Genomic DNA, 19,193 nt, shown 5'->3' on the forward strand with positions numbered 1-19,193 from the left:
AAGATTCCAGCTGGTGGGCAGTGTTTGAAAGCACACAGTTGGAGGCGACGGAGACCGCAACAAGCCGTCGGTGCTGCACCGAGCACAGTCCAGAGACCACAATGGACGGTGGGCCGTGTGTGTAACAAGTGTCCTCAGTGTACGGCACACATCACAGGCGGCAGCAGACCGGCACAGATGAGAGCGGCAGGAGCGGCCAGAGAAACAGTACCACAGACAGCGGCTGAAAAGTTCAAACGGGTGATGACGTCAACGCGTTTCGTCCCGTTAATTCTCGGGACCTTCTCAAGACTGGCTCCTCAATGGGGTGTAACCTTTTTATCTACCCCATAATGAGCAACTGAGATCACCGGTGTTAAATCGTTAATAGCATAATGCACAGCGATAGACTGACTTTATATCCATACACATACTGTGTTAGTACACTTGCTTGGCTAGTAAAAATAAAATAGAATATCGCTTCACAAACATAAATATAAACTATACAATAAATATATAATGAATACTTAATACAAGTCTCCTGGTTTTAATAGGACGGATTTATACATACATCTAAGAATAAATAAACAAATACATAAAACCAATGTATTAATGGGATTATTAATCATACATGGATATGGTATTTGTTGAGCAATAATAATAATAAAAATTGGGTTTATTTTAATGGTTTTATGTATTTGTTTATTTATTCTTAGATGTATGTATAAATCCGTCCTATTAAAACCAGGAGACTTGTATTTAGTATTCATTATATATTTATTGTATAGTTTATATTTATGTTTGTAAAGCGATATTCTATTTTATTTTTACTAGCCAAGGAAGTGTACTAACACAGTATGTGTATGGATATAAAGTCAGTCTATCTCTGTGCATTATGCTATTAACGATTTAATTGTACAAACACTGGTGATCTCAGTTGCTCATTATGGGGTAGATAAAAAGGTTACACCCCATTGAGGAGCCAGTCTTGAGGAAGTCCCGAGAATTAACGGGACGAAACGCGTTGACGTCATCACCCGTTTTAACTTTTCAGCCGCTGTCTGTGTTACTGTTTCTCTGGCCGCTCCTGCCGCTCTCATCTGTGCCGGTCTGCTGCCGCCTGTGATGTGTGTCGTACACTGAGGACACTTGTTACACACACAGCAAACCGTCCATTGTGGTCTCTGGACTGTGCTCGGTGCAGCACCGACGGCTTGTTGCGGTCTCCGTCGCCTCCAACTGTGTGCTTTCAAACGCTGCCCACCAGCTGGAATCTTTTGAGGTATCCACTCGGAAAATCAATTCCCGCACTTGTGCTATAGTGCTCTAGTGGAGGACACTTCCAGAAGGGGGTAATTATAATCCCGCTTGATCGGGTAAAACACTTACGGAGGACTAATCCTGCACTGGGACGCCAGTGACAGGATAATTGGAGACATTTATTCACTTATTTCTCATTGCTAAATAACAATTATAAGTATGTGGCATTAACGGCAAATAGAAGAGACATTTAAGCTTTTTTATTAACAGGCTATTTTTGCATTAATGATTGACTGAATTAATCACAAGTGAAAGTGGTTCCATATTGCACTATTCTATTAACAAGGATTGCACACTGATTGCTGTGTGTTAGTATTGAGCTGATACATTTTATCTCGTATTTTTAACAACTGTAACAATATAAAGTGTAATAATATTTGTGTTTTAGTAAATGGTTATGTTATAACAAGTCTCTTGGTTTTATGAGTGAAAGCAAGCACCCATCAAATATTCATTGTGTTCTGGGTCACTGAAGCGCACGGACACCCTCCATTGTAAAAATAAAATAGCAGCTTATGATGGTATATTGCAGATGTGTCCTCATACACCTAGCCTCAAAACGCCATGCGGCGCAAGTGAGCTGTGCCAAGCGGTGTAGGGGGTTTTTTTTGCCGAAAATGTTTATTAATGGTAATCTGTTGCAACAAACAGCGTCATGAAACTGCACTGATTAATTTGATATGCAACACTTGTACATCTGTGTGCAACTGGGTATTAATCTATATTCAAAGGACAACAGCACTTGGCATGGAAAAAAGCTGTGGCCATTGCATTGCAGTACTTTGTATGCAGATTCAGACTCCGTAGCATACAAGCATTACATATCAAATGAATCAGTGCAGTCACGTGAAGCGGTTTTGTTGCATCGCATTACGGCTATGACTCATTTCCAGACTAAAACAGAGCTAAGTCACATGGGACCTGGCACGCTGAGGAGGGCCGTTTGTTTTGTGACAGCAGCAATAGTTTAAGAGCACACATCTGTATATTGCACAAATGTAAGCTTTTAAAAAATGTCTGTAAAGGCAAACAAAGTAATGGATTGCTGTGGCATAATTCTGTATTTTGGCTAGAATTGCCTTCTGTGTATGTATTTGTCTCTCTTCCATTGCTATAACTCACTGTGATAGTTATCTGGTTTCTTGTCAATCAAAACAGCAGGACAGGAAGCTCATCATATGGTACGTATCAAAATCTATGGATGACGAGTAAGTGTGTGTTGGTGAGAGGTGTAGAGTGTTCTGGAGTGTTATCTAGCTTCCTATGTCATATAATAAGGAAGGAAAAGTACCAAAAAAATAGAAATAAAACATGAATTCTAATTACCAATAATTTATTTTCTTTGAATAGAAAGCTATTTTTCCACATGTTCTCATTCCTTTGCCGCCAGCAAAGAGATCTTTGTACTGATAATGATGTTGTTGCTTCAGTCATCTCCATAGATTTATGTTTCTTCTTCAGGCTCCATAGTCTCCACAGGGAACACATTGGGATTTAGGTGGTTGGATAGGAACGGGCACCAAACAGTTAAAGCTTTGAGCTTCCAGGATGCTCTGGTCCTTCCCCCCCATATACCCCGCCCCTAGCCCAGCTCTCCAAATTTTCGTCACATCCCTTCTTACAGCAGGGGTGCTAGTCATGATCCGTCTCCCCAAAGGGGCATGGGATGTTACTCAAATCTTTTCCTCGTTCCAAAGCCAGGCGGCTTTGTTCCATCCTCAACCTCAAGACTGTAAATCTATTTCTCAGGGTCCCCAGGTTGAGGATGGAGTTCCTTCCGTCCATCATGTAGGCCCTGGAGACGAGACATCGCTGATCCTGCACTTTGCAGTCCATCTGTATAATTTTCAGTGTCGGGCTCTGCCCTTCGGCCCCTCTACGGCCCGAGAATGTTCACAACGGTGATGGTGGCTACCCTTTGCCTCAAGGGAATGCGTATACTTCCTTACTTAGATGACCTTCTACTTTTGGCTCTGTTTCAGTAAACTCTGAAGCACCGTCTTTCTCTGGCCCTGGACCTCTTTCAGTCCCACGGCTGGCTTATAAATTGGTGCAAGTCCAGCCTAAAGCCATCTCTGGACATGCTCCATCTGGGAGCACATCTGTATTCCAGAGTCCAGCAGGTCTTTCTTCCCCAGGATAAGGTAGCATCTTTACAGTCTCTCATTTGGAAATGTCTCTGAGAACGCAGTGTGTCCCTACATTTCTCTATGCAAGTTCTGGGCAAACTAGTCTCCACCTTCAACATGGTGGAATTTGACAAATTCCACTCCAGGCTGCTCCAACTAGAGCTTCTTCAGAGATGGAACCTACATCTCAAGTCCAGGACGATTGTTCTGTTCATGTAGGTGCATTTTAACCTCTTATGGTGAGTCCATTCATCTCACCTGACCAGGGGCCGACCATTCGGGGTTCTGGAATGGATTCTACTGACCACGGATGCCAGCCTCAGAGGTTGGGGAGCTGTCATGAGCTATCACTCCTTTTAGGGCAGATGTTTAGTCCAAGAGGCCAGCCTCACCATAAATGTCTTGGAACTTCCATGCAGTTTACCACGCTCTTTTCCAGACATGACCACTTCTGCAGCACAGGGCTGAGAAGGTCCAGTCCGACAATGCAACAGTAGTCACATACATCAAGGAGGCACCAAAAGCCATGCAGCCATGACGGAAGTTGTTAACATTCTCCGCTGGGCAGAATGGTTTCTTCCTGCGATATCTGCAGTTAACATCCCGGGAGTCCAAAAGTGGAAGGCAGACTTCCTCAGCAGACAGGACATCCTCTCTGGCAAGTGGTCCCTCCATCCCGAGATATTCCAGATGCTAGTCCTTCGCTAAGGGTGTCTTCACGTAGACTTGATGGCTTCCCGTCACAACCACAGACTACCTAGTGTTGGCTTCCGCACCACCGATCCGGGTGTTTACATTGTACATACCCTAGCACTGATGTGAACATTTCACTTTGTGTACCGGTTCCCTCTGATCTCCCTCATACCATGGGTCCTTTGTAGGTTGAAACAGGAGAAGGTGACAACCATCCTTGTAGTACCAGACTGGCTGAAGTGGGCTTGATATCAAAACCTTCTCGGTCTGTCTCTGGTGCCTCCCTTTCAGGCCAGAACTACTTTCCCAGGTTCAGTATCTTCATCCCGACCTGCCTCGCCTGGCCTTGATGGGGTGCCTGTTGAAAAATCAGACTTGAGAGCCTGATGTTTTTCTGACAGTGTTATCCAGACCATGTTTTCGGCTAGGAATCCATCCTCAAATAGGATTTATTGAGTGCGCTGTCCGCTGCCTTGACCCCCTTGTCTATCACCTTTTATGGGTCTTTGCTTTCTTGCAAATTAATTTCGACTTGGGCCTGCAGATTACTTTGCTTAAGGTACAGGTCTCTGCCCTGTTAGTTTCAAAGCAAAGTGGCCTGTTTACCTGCTAATCAGACCTCTTTACAGGGTGTTCTTCTCATTCCCCCCCCCCCCCCCCCCTTTTGTACCCTCAGTGCATCTGTAGGATTTGTGTCTCGTGTTATGGTTCTTACAGGATTCTCAATTAGAAGCTTTGGATTCTGTTGATCTCAGTTTGTTAACCTGGAAGATGGTGTTTCTGCCAGCTTTTGCCTCGGCGCTCCGGGTCTCTGATCTGGGCGCACTTTCGCACCATGTTCCTTTTCTGGTTTTTGAACTTGGACTGGACTGTTTTTCATACTTATCTCGATTACCTTTCAAAAGTCGTCTCACGTTTTCACATCAATCAGAAGATTGTGGTACCTTCATTTTCAGTTTTGGACTCGTCACCTGCCTTTACACCCTTGGCTGCTTTGGTGTTATTGTTTTTTGCCACCCATTGCCAGTTGATTTTGTGCCTGGTGCTGTTTTTCTGCCAGTATTCTCCTTTACTCCATGCCTTGAGCTTGTTAAGTACTACTGGCTTCCCTGGCCTCAGGGTTGGGGTATAGGGTAGGTGGAGCCTGAGCTTAAAGAAATTGACTTCTTGGTGCCCAGACTCCATCATCCACTATACCCACAGTCCCAGCACCCGCCAGAGCTTCAAAAATGTTTACAGATAAGACGAAAATCCAGTTTCTCTAACGTCCTAGGGGTTACTGGGATGGTATTAGTGCCATGGGTATAGATTGGGTCCATTGGAGCCTGGCACTTTAAGAAAGCTTCAGTGTGTGCTGCCTCCTCCCCTCTATGCCCCTCCTGCAGACTCAGTTTAGAATAATGTGCCTAAGGAACCGGTGCAATCTCTGGTGCTCCAGAGTGATTTCTTCAAAATTGTATTTTATTTTGTTATTTTCAGGCAGCGCTGGCTGGCACCAGTCTGCCTGCATCGTGGGACTTGAAGGGGGGGGGGTTGGGGGGAGACCGAACCAACCTACCAACCTCTTATAGGGTTAATGGTCCGGATCCTCACTGACAGGACAAAGCTTCTGAGGTGCTGTTTCGCATTACCCCCAGGGTCTGTGCGCACGCCAACAGCATGCCGCCACCCCTGACAGAGCTGAAGACGCTGGTACAGAAACAGGGGTTCCGATTAGCGGGTCCCCCGTTACAGTGGCGACAGAAGGTCGCAGCGTGCTTTTGGCTGTGGGCTGCGGTGCCACTGTGGAAACCTGCGCTGGCGCAGAAAGGGGTTAATCCCCGTTTTCTGCATTTTGGATATAATTGCCAGTATGATTTTGCACAGGGACCACGTGCCATTAAGGGGATGGGTCTTCCCGGAGAGCGGTTACCAGCGGCGTCATTTCCTGCTGCTTCAGACTCCAGGCTGCATGCAGGGAAGCGCTGCTCCTCCAAAGAGCCTCAAAAGTCACCTTGTACTGGTACCAGGGGGATTTGTAGAAGTGGGGGGAGCATATATATTGTCAGAAAACTAGTTACCTTATCTCCGGCTCTAGTTTATGCCCGGCAAAGCACTGCTTTAGCTGTTGTGGCATTGTGTACTGATCTCATCCCTCTCTATATCACTCCGTACAGGCTGTCTGGGGTTCTGTGTTATTTCACTGCTACTGTGTGTGTGTTCTGCTGTATCAGCATGTCTGGCAAAAAGACTGTGTGTCCATCATGTAACACAAAGTTTTCCCCTTCTCCAGGGGGATCTCTGTTATGTACTCTCGGCACTCTCCCTTCTCAGGGAAGCAGCACACAGGAACCAGAATGGCTGGATTCATTTAAGGGAATGATATCTAACATTAACTCTGAATTCGCTACTGCCAGGCAGGAAAAACAAATACTTAAAAAATCTGTGGATGATTTTTTAGTTCATACTGCTGACCACAGACCGGCTCCTCAGCCCCCCCTGCTGGTCTCACATAATCGCACACTCCCACATGTACTCCAATCTGACTCTGAAAATGACATACCAGATTTGGGAGAGGTAGACGTAGACACAGGTGACAATACTCTGTCTCAGGGTGTGGAAGCTCTAATATATTCTATTAGGGAAGTCCTCAATATCCCAGATAAAGAGGCAGAACCTGATGAAAAGTTGTTTTCTTAATGTAAAACCAAAATCTACTGCCACATTTCCTGTATCCAAGGAACTAAACACACTTTTTAAAGAGGCGTGGGTTAATCCTGACAAGAAATTTCAAACCCCTAAGCGGTTGCTGATTTCCTTCCCTTTTTCCCCTGAAGATAGGAAGGTGTGGAAAAATCCTCCGATTGTGGATACCTCAGTGTCCAGTCTGTCACGTAAGATTGTGCTGCCTGTACCTTGTGCTATCTCCCTAAAAGACCCTGCTGACCGTAAAAATTGAGACTACACTCAAATCTATTTACACTGCAGTAGGAGTCGCACAGAGACCCACCATTGCTTGTGGTTGGATCATAAAGGCCATGGTCAAATGGTCTGGTAATATAATTGAGGGGTTTGACACTATGCCTCTATGGCTGCGACAACGGACAGTGGATGCTAATTGCAAAAAGGTCGTGGAGAATATTCTTTTCACGGGGGATGCCTTGTTTGGGGATTAACTAAATAAGTGGATTTCTCAAGCAACAGCAGGTAAGTCCACCTATCTGCCGTCTGCAGCTCCACCAGCTAGACATCCTTACTCCAATTCATCTCTACAGTCCTTTCGTGTGGCCAGATTTAGAGGCAGGGTCAAGGGTGCCTCAAATGCAGCTTGAGGAAATTGAGGTAAATCTCGTAGACCAGCCGCAGCTGGATCAATGGACCAGACTTCCGGATCTTCCTCCACGAAGCCCTCCGCATGATGGTTGGCCCCAGCTGCAGGAGGACTTTCAGGTGGGTGCTCGACTGCAATATTTCGCCCAGGTTTGGGCGGAGTCCTGCTGGGACCCTTGGGTGAGAGACCTCATATCCCAGGGCTACCGGTTGGAATTTCAGACACTCCCTCCTCACAGATTCTTCAGGTCAGGCTTACCAGCTTCACCTGTAGCAAGAGTTACATTGCAGGATGCTATTCAAAAAACTACCCCACACACAGGTGATTGTTCCAGTCTCTCCTCTGCTCAGAGGCAAGGGATTTTATTCAAGCCTATTCGTGGTACCGAAACCGGACGGTTCGGTATGGCCAATCTTGAACCTCAAATCTCTGAGCCTGTATCTGCGTGTGTTCAAGTTCAAGATGGAATCTCTAAAAGCGGTGATTTCTGGCCTGAAAGAAGGGAAATTCCTGGTATCCCTGGAGATCAAGAATGCATACCTGCCAGGTAATGACGCGCTTGTGCATTCCGGCTGCAGCACATGCGCAGTTCCGACCCGATCGCACAGCTGCGAAAAAGTGCAGCGTGCGATCGGGACGGAATGACCCCCATAGTCCCTTACTTGGGACGATCTGCTCATAAAAGCATCTGTTGCAAAGCATCAACCTGACTGCATGTCTTCTTACAGACCATGGGTGGATCCTAAATTTACAAAAATCACACCTGGAACCGTCGCAGAGACCTCAGTTCCTGGGGAAGATACTGGACACTGTCTCTCAAAGTATTTCTCCCTATGGATAAAGCCTAGACAATTCAGGCTATGGTCCGCTCCGTGCTCAAGCCCCGCAAGATCTCGGTGCACCTTTGCGTCTGCCTACTAGGCAGGATGGTGGCCTCCTGCGAGGCAGTTCAGTACGGAAGGTTCTATGCCAGTCCGTTCCAGCTGGATCTGCTGGACAAGTGGTCGGGGTCTCACCTAGACATGCACCAGAGAATATCCCTTTCGCCGAAAGCGAGGATTTCCCTGTTATGGTGGCTGCAAATCCCTCACCTAGTGGAGGGTCCACGTTTTGGAATCCAGTCTTGGACTCTGTTGACCCGAGGGGCTTAGCTCCAAGGGAGGTGGTCGAGTCAGGAGTCTTCTAAACATTCTGGAACTCAGGGCGATTTACAATGCCCTTCTACAAGCCTCCTCTCTCCTCCAACATCAGGCGATACAGGTCCAGTCGGACAATGCCTCGGCGGTGGCATACATAAACAGATGGGAAGGAACAAAAAGCATGGTCGAAATACGAGAGTTGTCAAGGATACTCCTCTTGGCGGAAGCCAACGCAAGGGCCAATTTGGCCATATTCATTTCGGGAGTGGACAACTGGGAAGCAAACTTCCTCAGCAGACAGGACCTCCATTCAGGGGTATGGGGCCTTCACCCTCGGGTGTTTCAACAGCTGGTTTAGCTGTAGGGCTGCCCACTGATAGACATAATGGCTTCTCGTCTCAAAAAGAAGCTGCGTCGCTACTGTTCTAAGATGAGGGATCCGCAAGCTGCAGCGGTGAATGCTCTGACAGCGCCGTGGACTCACCTTCATCTATCTGTTCCCTCCAATTGCTCTCATCCCCAGAGTTCGAAAGACTCAAATGGGAAAGCGTTCAAGCCATTCTAATTGCCCCAGATTGGCCTCTACCGCTTCTCAAAGATCCGTTGCTCGTTGGATCAGGATGACTATCCAACAGGCTTATTCTTCGGCAGCATTGCACAGCCAAGTTCTAGTCAGGAGTGGTCTTCTGTATGCCGACTGACGGGATCCCGGCACACAGTATACCGGCGCCGGGATCCCGACAGCCAGCATACCGACACTTATTTTCTCTCGTGGGGGTCCACGACCCCCCTGGAGGGAGAGTAAAATAGTGTGGCGCGCGTAGCACGCCACCGTGCACGCAAGGGGCTCATTTGCGCTCGCCACACAGTCGGTAAGCCGGCGGTCGGGCTCCCGGCGCCGGTATGCTGGTCGCCGGGAGCCCGACCGCCGGCATATCGTAGTGAACCCCTAGTCAGGCCTACTCCACGAGGTCGGTGGGTTCTTCCTGGGCTGCTTCCTGTGGTGTCTCGACCTTACAGTTGTGCCGAGCAACTACTTGGTCTGGTCGAACACGTTTGTGAAGTTCGATACCTTGGCCGGTGAGGACCTTCAGTTTGGTCAATCAGTTTTGCAGGGGTCTCCGCACTCTCCCATCCATTCTGGGAGCTTTGGGACTTCCCCATGGTACTAATACCTTCCCAGTATCCCCTAGGATGTTAGAGAAAATAGGAATTTAATACCTACCGGTAATTCCTTTTCTCGTAGTCCGTAGGGTATACTGGGCGCCAGCCTCAGTGCTTCATGTTTCCTGCTTACCTTGTTGTAAGTTTACTTGGTTGGGTCTGCTGTTGCTGTCCCTGTTCTGGTTAGCGTTGCTATCCTTTGTTACTATTGTGTGTTGGTTCGTTGCCTCGCTGCTATTCTTGTCTATTTTCCTTCTCTCAAAGTATGTCCGTCTCCTCGGGCACAGTTTTCCTAGACTAAGGGGTACATTTACTAAGCAGGGATAAGAGCGGAGAAGTGAGCCAGTGGAGAAGTTGCCCATGGCAACCAATCAGCACTGAAGTAACATCTGTAATTTGCATACTATAAAATTATACAGAGCTGCTGATTGGTTGATGGGGAAATATCTCCACTGGCTCACTTCTCCGCTCTTATCTTATCACTGCTTAGTAAATGTACCCCAGAGTCTGCAGGAGGGGCATCGAGGGGAGGAGCCAGCACACTGAAGATTTCTTAAAGTGCCAGGCTCCAATGGACCCAATCTATACCCATGGTACTAATACCATCCCAGTATCCCCTACGGACAATGAGAAAAGTAATTACCGGTAGGTATTAAATTCCTATTTTGTTTTTTGAAACCGTCCATAATTTAAAAAGCGAAACCATGCCTTGTACAGGTATCAACCACAGGCTGATAGAGGCAGTAATTAATTCAAAAGGGGCCCATACCAAGTACTGAGTACACATGCATGATTATACTTTTTAGGGGGCTGACATTTCTATATTTCTCTAACATCCTAAGTGGATGCTGGGGACTCCGTCAGGACCATGGGGGGGTAGCGGCTCCGCAGGAGACAGGGCACAAAAATAAAGCTTTAGGATTAGGTGGTGTGTACTGGCTCCTCCCCCTATGACCCTCCTCCAAGCCCCAGTTAGGTTTTTGTGCCCGTCCGAGCAGGGTGCAATCTAGGTGGCTCTCCTAAAGAGCTGCTTAGAAAAAGTTTTTAGGTTTTTTATTTTCAGTGAGTCCTGCTGGCAACAGGCTCACTGCATCGAGGGACTTAGGGGAGAGAATTTCAACTCACCTGCGTGCAGGATGGATTGGATTCTTAGGCTACTGGACACCATTAGCTCCAGAGGGAGTCGGAACACAGGTCTCACCCTGGGGTTCGTCCCGGAGCCGCGCCGCCGACCCCCCTTACAGATGCTGAAGATTGAAGGTCCGGAAACAGGCGGCAGAAGGCTCTTCAGTCTTCATCAAGGTAGCGCACAGCACTGCAGCTGTGCGCCATTGTTGTCACACACTTCACACCAAGCGGTCACGGAGGGTGCAGGGCGCTGCTGGGGGCGCCCTGGGCAGCAATATTTAATACCTTATGGCAAAAGAATACATCACATATAGCCATTGAGGCTATATGTATGTATTTAACCCATGCCAATTATCTAAAACTACGGGAGAAAAGCCCGCCGAAATAGGGGGCGGGGCTTATTCTCCTCAGCACACAGCGCCATTTTCCTGCTCAGCTCCGCTGTGAGGAAGGCTCCCAGGACTCTCCCCTGCACTGCACTACAGAAACAGGGTAAAACAGAGAGGGGGGGCACTTTTTTGGCGATATTTTGATATATTTAAGCTGCTATAAAGAACAACACTTATATAAGGTTGTTCCCATATATATTATAGCGCTTGGGTGTGTGCTGGCAAACTCTCCCTCTGTCTCCCCAAAGGGCTAGTGGGGTCCTGTCTTCGATAAGAGCATTCCCTGTGTGTCTGCTGTGTGTCGGTACGTGTGTGTCGACATGTATGAGGACGATGTTGGTGTGGAGGCAGAGCAATTGCCGATAATGGTGATGTCACCCCCCAGGGAGTCGACACCGGAATGGATGGCTTTGTTTATGGAATTACGTGATAATGTCAGCACATTACAAAAATCAGTTGACGACATGAGACGGCCGGCAAACCAGTTAGTACCTGCCCAGGCGTCTCAGACACCGTCAGGGGCTGTAAAGCGCCCTTTACCTCAGTCGGTCGACACAGACCCAGACACAGACACTGAATCTAGTGTCGACGGTGATGAAACAAACGTATTTTCAAGTAGGGCCACACGTTATATGATCACGGCAATGAAGGAGGCTTTGCATATCTCTGATACTGCAAGTACCACAAAAAGGGGTATTATGTGGGGGGTGAAAAAACTACCTGTAGTTTTTCCTGAATCAGAGGAATTAAATGATGTATGTGATGAAGCGTGGGTTAACCCAGATAGAAAAATGCTAATTTCAAAAAAGTTATTAGCATTATACCCTTTCCCGCCAGAGGTTAGGGTGCGCTGGGAAACACCCCCTAGGGTGGATAAGGCGCTCACACGCTTATCAAAACAAGTGGCGTTACCGTCTCCTGACACGGCCGCCCTCAGGGATCCAGCTGATAGGAGACTGGAAACTACCCTAAAAAGTATATACACACATACTGGTGTTATACTGCGACCAGCCATCGCCTCAGCCTGGATGTGCAGTGCTGGGGTCGTCTGGTTGGATTCCCTGACTGAAAATATTGATACCCTGGATAGGGACAGTATTTTATTGACTATAGAGCAATTAAAGGATGCTTTCCTTTATATGCGAGATGCTCAGAGAGATATTTGCACTCTGGCATCGAGAGTAAATGCGATGTCCATATCTGCCAGAAGGAGTTTATGGACGCGACAGTGGTCAGGTGATGCGGATTCCAAACGACATATGGAAGTATTGCCGTATAAAGGGGAGGAATTATTTGGCGTCGGTCTATCGGATCTGGTGGCCACGGCAACTGCCGGAAAATCCACCTTTTTACCTCAGACCCCCTCCCAACAGAAAAAGACACCGTCTTTTCAGCCGCAGTCCTTTCGGTCCTATAAGAACAAGCGGACAAAAGGACAGTCATATCTGCCTCGGGGCAGAGGAAGGGGTAAGAGAGGGCAGCAAGCAGCCCCTGCCCAGGAACAGAAGCCCTCCCAGGGTTCTGCAAAGCCCTCAGCATGACGCTGGGGCCTTACAAGCGGACTCAGGAGCGGTGGGGGGTCGACTCAAGAATTTCAGCGCACAGTGGGCTTGCTCACAGGTGGACCCCTGGATTCTGCAGGTAGTATCTCAGGGTTACAGGTTGGAATTCGAGAAGTCTCCCCCTCGCCGGTTCCTAAAGTCTGCTTTGCCAACGTCTCCCTCAGACAGGGCGACGGTATTGGAAGCCATTCACAAGCTGTTTTCTCAGCAGGTGATAGTCAAGGTACCCCTCCTACAACAGGGAAAGGGGTATTACTCCACGCTATTTGTGGTACCGAAGCCGGACGGCTCGGTAAGACCTATTCTAAATCTGAAATCTTTGAACCTGTACATACAAAAATTCAAGTTCAAGATGGAGTCACTCAGAGCAGTGATAGCGAATCTGGAAGAAGGGGACTTTATGGTGTCCCTGGACATAAAGGATGCTTACCTACATGTCCCAATTTGCCCTTCACATCAAGGGTACCTCAGGTTCGTGGTGCAAAACTGTCATTATCAGTTTCAGACGCTGCCGTTTGGATTGTCCACGGCACCTCGGGTCTTTACCAAGGTAATGGCCGAAATGATGATTCTTCTGCGAAGAAGAGGCGTATTAATTATCCCTTACTTGGACGATCTCCTGATAAGGGCAAGGTCCAGAGAACAGCTGGAGGACGGAGTAGCACTAACCCAACTAGTGCTGCAACAACACGGGTGGATTCTGAATTTTCCAAAATCTCAGTTGACCCCGACGACACGTCTGCTGTTCCTGGGAATGATTCTGGACACGGTTCAGAAAAAGGTGTTTCTTCCGGAGGAGAAAGCCAGGGAGTTATCCGAACTTGTCAGGAACCTCCTAAAACCAGGGAAAGTGTCTGTGCATCAATGCACAAGAGTCCTGGGAAAGATGGTGGCTTCTTACGAAGCGATTCCATTCGGCAGATTCCACGCACGAACTTTTCAGTGGGATCTGCTGGACAAATGGTCCGGATCGCATCTGCAGATGCATCAGCGGATAACCTTATCGCCACGGACAAGGGTGTCTCTTCTGTGGTGGTTGCAGAGTGCTCATCTGTTAGAGGGCCGCAGATTTGGCATACAGGACTGGGTCCTGGTGACCACGGATGCCAGTCTGAGAGGCTGGGGAGCGGTCACACAGGGAAGAAACTTCCAGGGAGTATGGTCAAGCCTGGAGATGTCTCTTCACATAAATATACTGGAGCTAAGAGCGATTTACAATGCTCTAAGTCTGGCAAAACCCCTGCTTCAGGGTCAGCCGGTGTTGATCCAGTCGGACAACATCACGGCAGTCGCCCACGTAAACAGACAGGGCGGCACAAGAAGCAGGACAGCAATGGCAGAAGCTGCAAGGATTCTTCGCTGGGCGGAAGATCATGTGATAGCACTGTCAGCAGTATTCATTCCGGGAGTGGACAACTGGGAAGCAGACTTCCTCAGCAGACACGATCTACACCCGGGAGAGTGGGGACTTCATCCAGAAGTCTTCCACATGATTGTGAACCGTTGGGAAAAACCAATGGTGGATATGATGGCGTCCCGCCTCAACAAAAAACTGGACAGGTATTGCGCCAGGTCAAGAGACCCTCAGGCAATAGCTGTGGACGCTCTGGTAACACCGTGGGTGTTCCAGTCAGTGTATGTGTTCCCTCCTCTGCCTCTCATACCAAAGGTACTGAGAATTATACGGCAAAAGGGAGTAAGAACGATACTAGTGGCTCCGGATTGGCCAAGAAGAACTTGGTACCCGGAACTTCAAGAGATGCTCACGGAGGATCCGTGGCCTCTACCTCTAAGACCGGACCTGCTTCAGCAGGGACCGTGTCTATTCCAAGACTTACCGCGGCTGCGTTTGACGGCATGGCGGTTGAACGCCGAATTCTAAGGGAAAAAGGCATTCCGGAAGAGGTCATTCCTACACTGGTAAAAGCCAGGAAGGAGGTGACTGCACAACATTATCACCGCATTTGGAGAAAATATGTTGCGTGGTGTGAGGCCAGGAAGGCCCCCACGGAGGAATTTCAACTGGGTCGATTCCTACATTTCCTGCAAACAGGATTGTCTATGGGCCTCAAATTGGGGTCCATTAAGGTTCAAATTTCGGCCCTGTCGATTTTCTTCCAGAAAGAATTGGCTTCAGTTCCTGAAGTCCAGACTTTTGTAAAAGGAGTACTACATATACAGCCCCCGGTTGTGCCCCCAGTGGCACCGTGGGATCTTAATGTAGTCTTGGATTTTCTCAAATCCCATTGGTTTGAGCCGCTCAAATCGGTGGAGTTGAAGTATCTTACATGGAAAGTAACCATGCTACTGGCCCTGGCTTCAGCCAGGAGAGTATCAGAATTGGCGGCTTTATCATATAAGAGCCCATATCTGATTTTCCATACGGACAGGGCAGAACTGCGGACACGTCCTCATTTTCTGCCTAAGGTGGTGTCAGCGTTTCACCTGAACCAGCCTATTGTGGTGCCTGCGGCTACTAACGATTTGGAGGATTCCAAGTTGTTGGACGTGGTCCGGGCATTGAAAATATATATTTCAAGAACGGCGGGAGTCAGAAAGTCTGACTCACTGTTTATATTGTATGCACCCAACAAGATGGGTGCTCCTGCTTCTAAGCAGACGATTGCTCGTTGGATTTGTAGCACAATTCAACTTGCACATTCTGTGGCAGGCTTGCCACAACCTAAATCTGTCAAGGCCCATTCCACAAGGAAAGTGGGCTCATCCTGGGCGGCTGCCCGGGGGGTCTCGGCATTACAACTCTGCCGAGCTGCTACTTGGTCAGGGGCAAACACATTTGCAAAATTCTACAAATTTGATACCCTGGCTGAGGAGGACCTGGAGTTCTCTCATTCGGTGCTGCAGAGTCATCCGCACTCTCCCGCCCGTTTGGGAGCTTTGGTATAATCCCCATGGTCCTGACGGAGTCCCCAGCATCCACTTAGGACGTTAGAGAAAATAAGAATTTACTTACCGATAATTCTATTTCTCGTAGTCCGTAGTGGATGCTGGGCGCCCATCCCAAGTGCGGATTGTCTGCAATACTTGTACATAGTTATTGTTAAAAACAAATTCGGGTTGTTATTGTTGTGAGCCGTCTGTTCAGAGGCTCCTACGTTTGTCATACTGTTAACTGGGTTCAGATCACAAGTTATACGGTGTGATTGGTGTGGCTGGTATGAGTCTTACCCGGGATTCAATATCCTTCCTTATTGTGTACGCTCGTCCGGGCACAGTATCCTAACTGAGGCTTGGAGGAGGGTCATAGGGGGAGGAGCCAGTACACACCACCTAATCCTAAAGCTTTATTTTTGTGCCCTGTCTCCTGCGGAGCCGCTACCCCCCCATGGTCCTGACGGAGTCACCAGCATCCACTACGGACTACGAGAAATAGAATTATCGGTAAGTAAATTCTTATTTTAAAATCCTTTTTTTATTGATTTTATGTAATACTAGCTGGAGTACCCGGCGTTGCCCGGGATTTTAAGAATGTCCGTTTACAAAAATAAATATAAATATTAAACACACAGTATAAATAACATTGTAGATAGCTGAATACCCATGCTTCGCTACGGGATAAGTATGGTAAATTAGAATGATAGTTGTTTGTTAATTTACGATGGTTGGAGATCTAGTATATAGGCATATCTTGCTTCCCTGACGCACTTTGTGTAGTGGCTGGACCCCTTTTTGTTCTCCCAAGGAACTCTGCTCTTCCCACTATACAACTCTTAGTCTGTGGCTTCCTGCTGCCTCCATTACTCTCCTCACATCATGTCAGTGGCCCTGTGAAATTGTCGATTTATTTACAGTTTCTTATATAGCATAGCACATTATGTATCTCCTGATATCCTCTGTGCTGCTGGGGGACCATGCTACTTCCACTATATAACTCTCAGTGTGTGGGTTTGTGCTACCTCCATTCCCTTGCTCACATCGTGTCACTGTTCTGTGTATGTGGGTTGGCTGGACTGACTGGAGAAGTGTGGCTGCCCAATGTCACCAGATGATGATGCTGAATGTCGTTGCCACCATGAGTGTGTGTCAGCCTGTGCAATGTCAAATGGAGAAACAAAATGGACTTGTGTAGGAATGAGTATGATGGCACTCAAGGTGCATGTTGATGGGTATGGTCGCACAATATGGGCCTGATGGACCTTAAACAAGTCATGTGGAAACATTTTTGCATGTTCACTACCCTTCATATCTAAAGCTGGCTATTCCACTGCCCCAGTTATTTCTCCTAATCCTGGTCTAGCCCCATTTCTACCACATTAGAAATGTGTAAACACATGTATGTTCTACCAATATGAAGTGGTGGTATATCATAAGATAAAATTGTAAAAGGTGTATATTTTACATGTGTGTCTGCGATCCTACACTGCAGGCATCCTAGGGAGACAGAAACAGTGCTGTGGTCCTATCTTAATTAAGCCTCATAAACACTATGAGATCCACCACTGACAGTGAGTTTAATGTTTTCCTCAATCTGGACTGTGCTACTTAATACATGTCAGCAGCTCATCAGATAACTAATCTGCAGTGCAGGGCTCCTGTCCACTTTCCACATGCAGGAACCTGATATAACGGCAACTTGCTAGACTGACTCCCACTAATCCAAATGCAGCTGCTCAGAGGAAGCACTGATCTCACATTGCCAGTGAATATAGGGAGTCATCCAGACCCGATCGCATGCTGCAGTTTTTTGCAGCAGTGCTATCGTGTCTGAACAGCGCATGCGTGGGGGGCCGCAATGCGCAGGCGTGTCGCTGGCCGGCGACGGGCAACGATGAGAACAATTAAGAAAGCATTCGCAACAGTGAACGCTAGAAGATTGACAGGAAAAGGCCATCCGAGGGTTGTCAACTCACCGTTTTCTGGGAGTGTCGAAGTGAACGCAGGCGTGTCCGGGATCCTGACGTCTGCTCCAGCAAGGATCATCGCAGCTGGTAAGTCCTGAGCTGTGCAGGGACTGCACAAACTTTTTGTTTGTGCAGCTCTCTGCACAAGCGTTTGCAGTGCTGCACAGCAAATTCCCCCTCACCTGTGGGCGGCGATTACCTGGTTGCAGCAGTGCAAAAAATAGCCTGCGTGCAACCAGGTCTGAATTAGGCCCATAATTCTTAAAATACAAATTGGGGGCAATTGAATTAGGTGCATTTCCTCATTGTATGTTCTAGTGTGGTAGGCTGGATTCATGCATTTTAATACACACCCTTACGGGTCTGCAAATTAAAATGTACAATGTAGTGTGCCATTGCCAGCACTCAAATGTCACATCACCAACATTGTTCCAAATTTAATTGACTCCATTGTGTTGTACATGTGTGAAGCAGAAATAAAGTACCATTCAAGATCACGACAACCGAGAGGATGTTGGTACATAGTTTGGCTGTGGTCTTCTATGGGCATCCGACAGGACCTGTCCATGCCCATCACAGCACTAGATTGTAGGCTGGAGTGAGTGACATGCACAACCCCTGAGGCTGAGAAAGCAGCACATAATGTACACTTCTGAAGCTGCACATGTAGCCTGTGGCTGATTCAGCTTCAGCACAGTCACATTTCTTAGGCTGCAGCCCCTAGGGGACTTTTGCAGTGACTGTACACATAGTTTAGCAGGGAGCAGCAACAGCAGGGGCCCTGAACACTAAAATTCCAGTAGTATCCTACTAATGTACAGTACGTAATGCAATCTTTGGGAGGACTGCACACCATACTTCCTAGTTGTCTTCATTTAGGTGAATGCTCTGATCCTCCATCACAAACCCTTGTCCCCATCGGGCTAGAACATTGGGAGATACTGTATGTCCTGATCAGGTAAACAGGTAGTGTGTGCTCAGCATCCAAAGGTGTATTTAAGTTAGTGGACTAATACGGGGCACAGGCGTTGCCCCCACACACACACACACACATTGTACGTTTGCGATGAATCACCAACTCGTTGAGAAGTGTGTGCACTCTATGCTTACAAACAATTGTTTAGTATATTGGACAATTAATCATTGGTCTAGAATTGTTAATTACTCTGTTAACTGTGAGTAGCTTTCTAATCGGATCTAAAAAAGACAAAAGAAAACGGTGGTGTTGAGCTTAGAACCATATGTTTCATTGGGTTCATTGCAGGGTTGTCACTCTGATGTGCTAAGTGCCTTCATAATATTAGTGCGTACTGCCTTTTAGGTCATGTTTCTAATGTGTATTCTATAATGTAAACATGAATTCCATATTTCTGCAAATTTATCTTTATAGTTAATGTGTTATTTAAAGTAATTAAGAATGTTACATTTTAAATGCATGTCCTTTCCGGTGTATTTTTTTATTCATTTATCAGACCAGTTTCGACTTTATCAATAGATTAGGTCAAGTCATTAGATTAG

Source organism: Pseudophryne corroboree, chromosome 6 (assembly GCF_028390025.1).
Source record: "Pseudophryne corroboree isolate aPseCor3 chromosome 6, aPseCor3.hap2, whole genome shotgun sequence".
NCBI classification, from domain to species: domain Eukaryota; kingdom Metazoa; phylum Chordata; class Amphibia; order Anura; family Myobatrachidae; genus Pseudophryne; species Pseudophryne corroboree.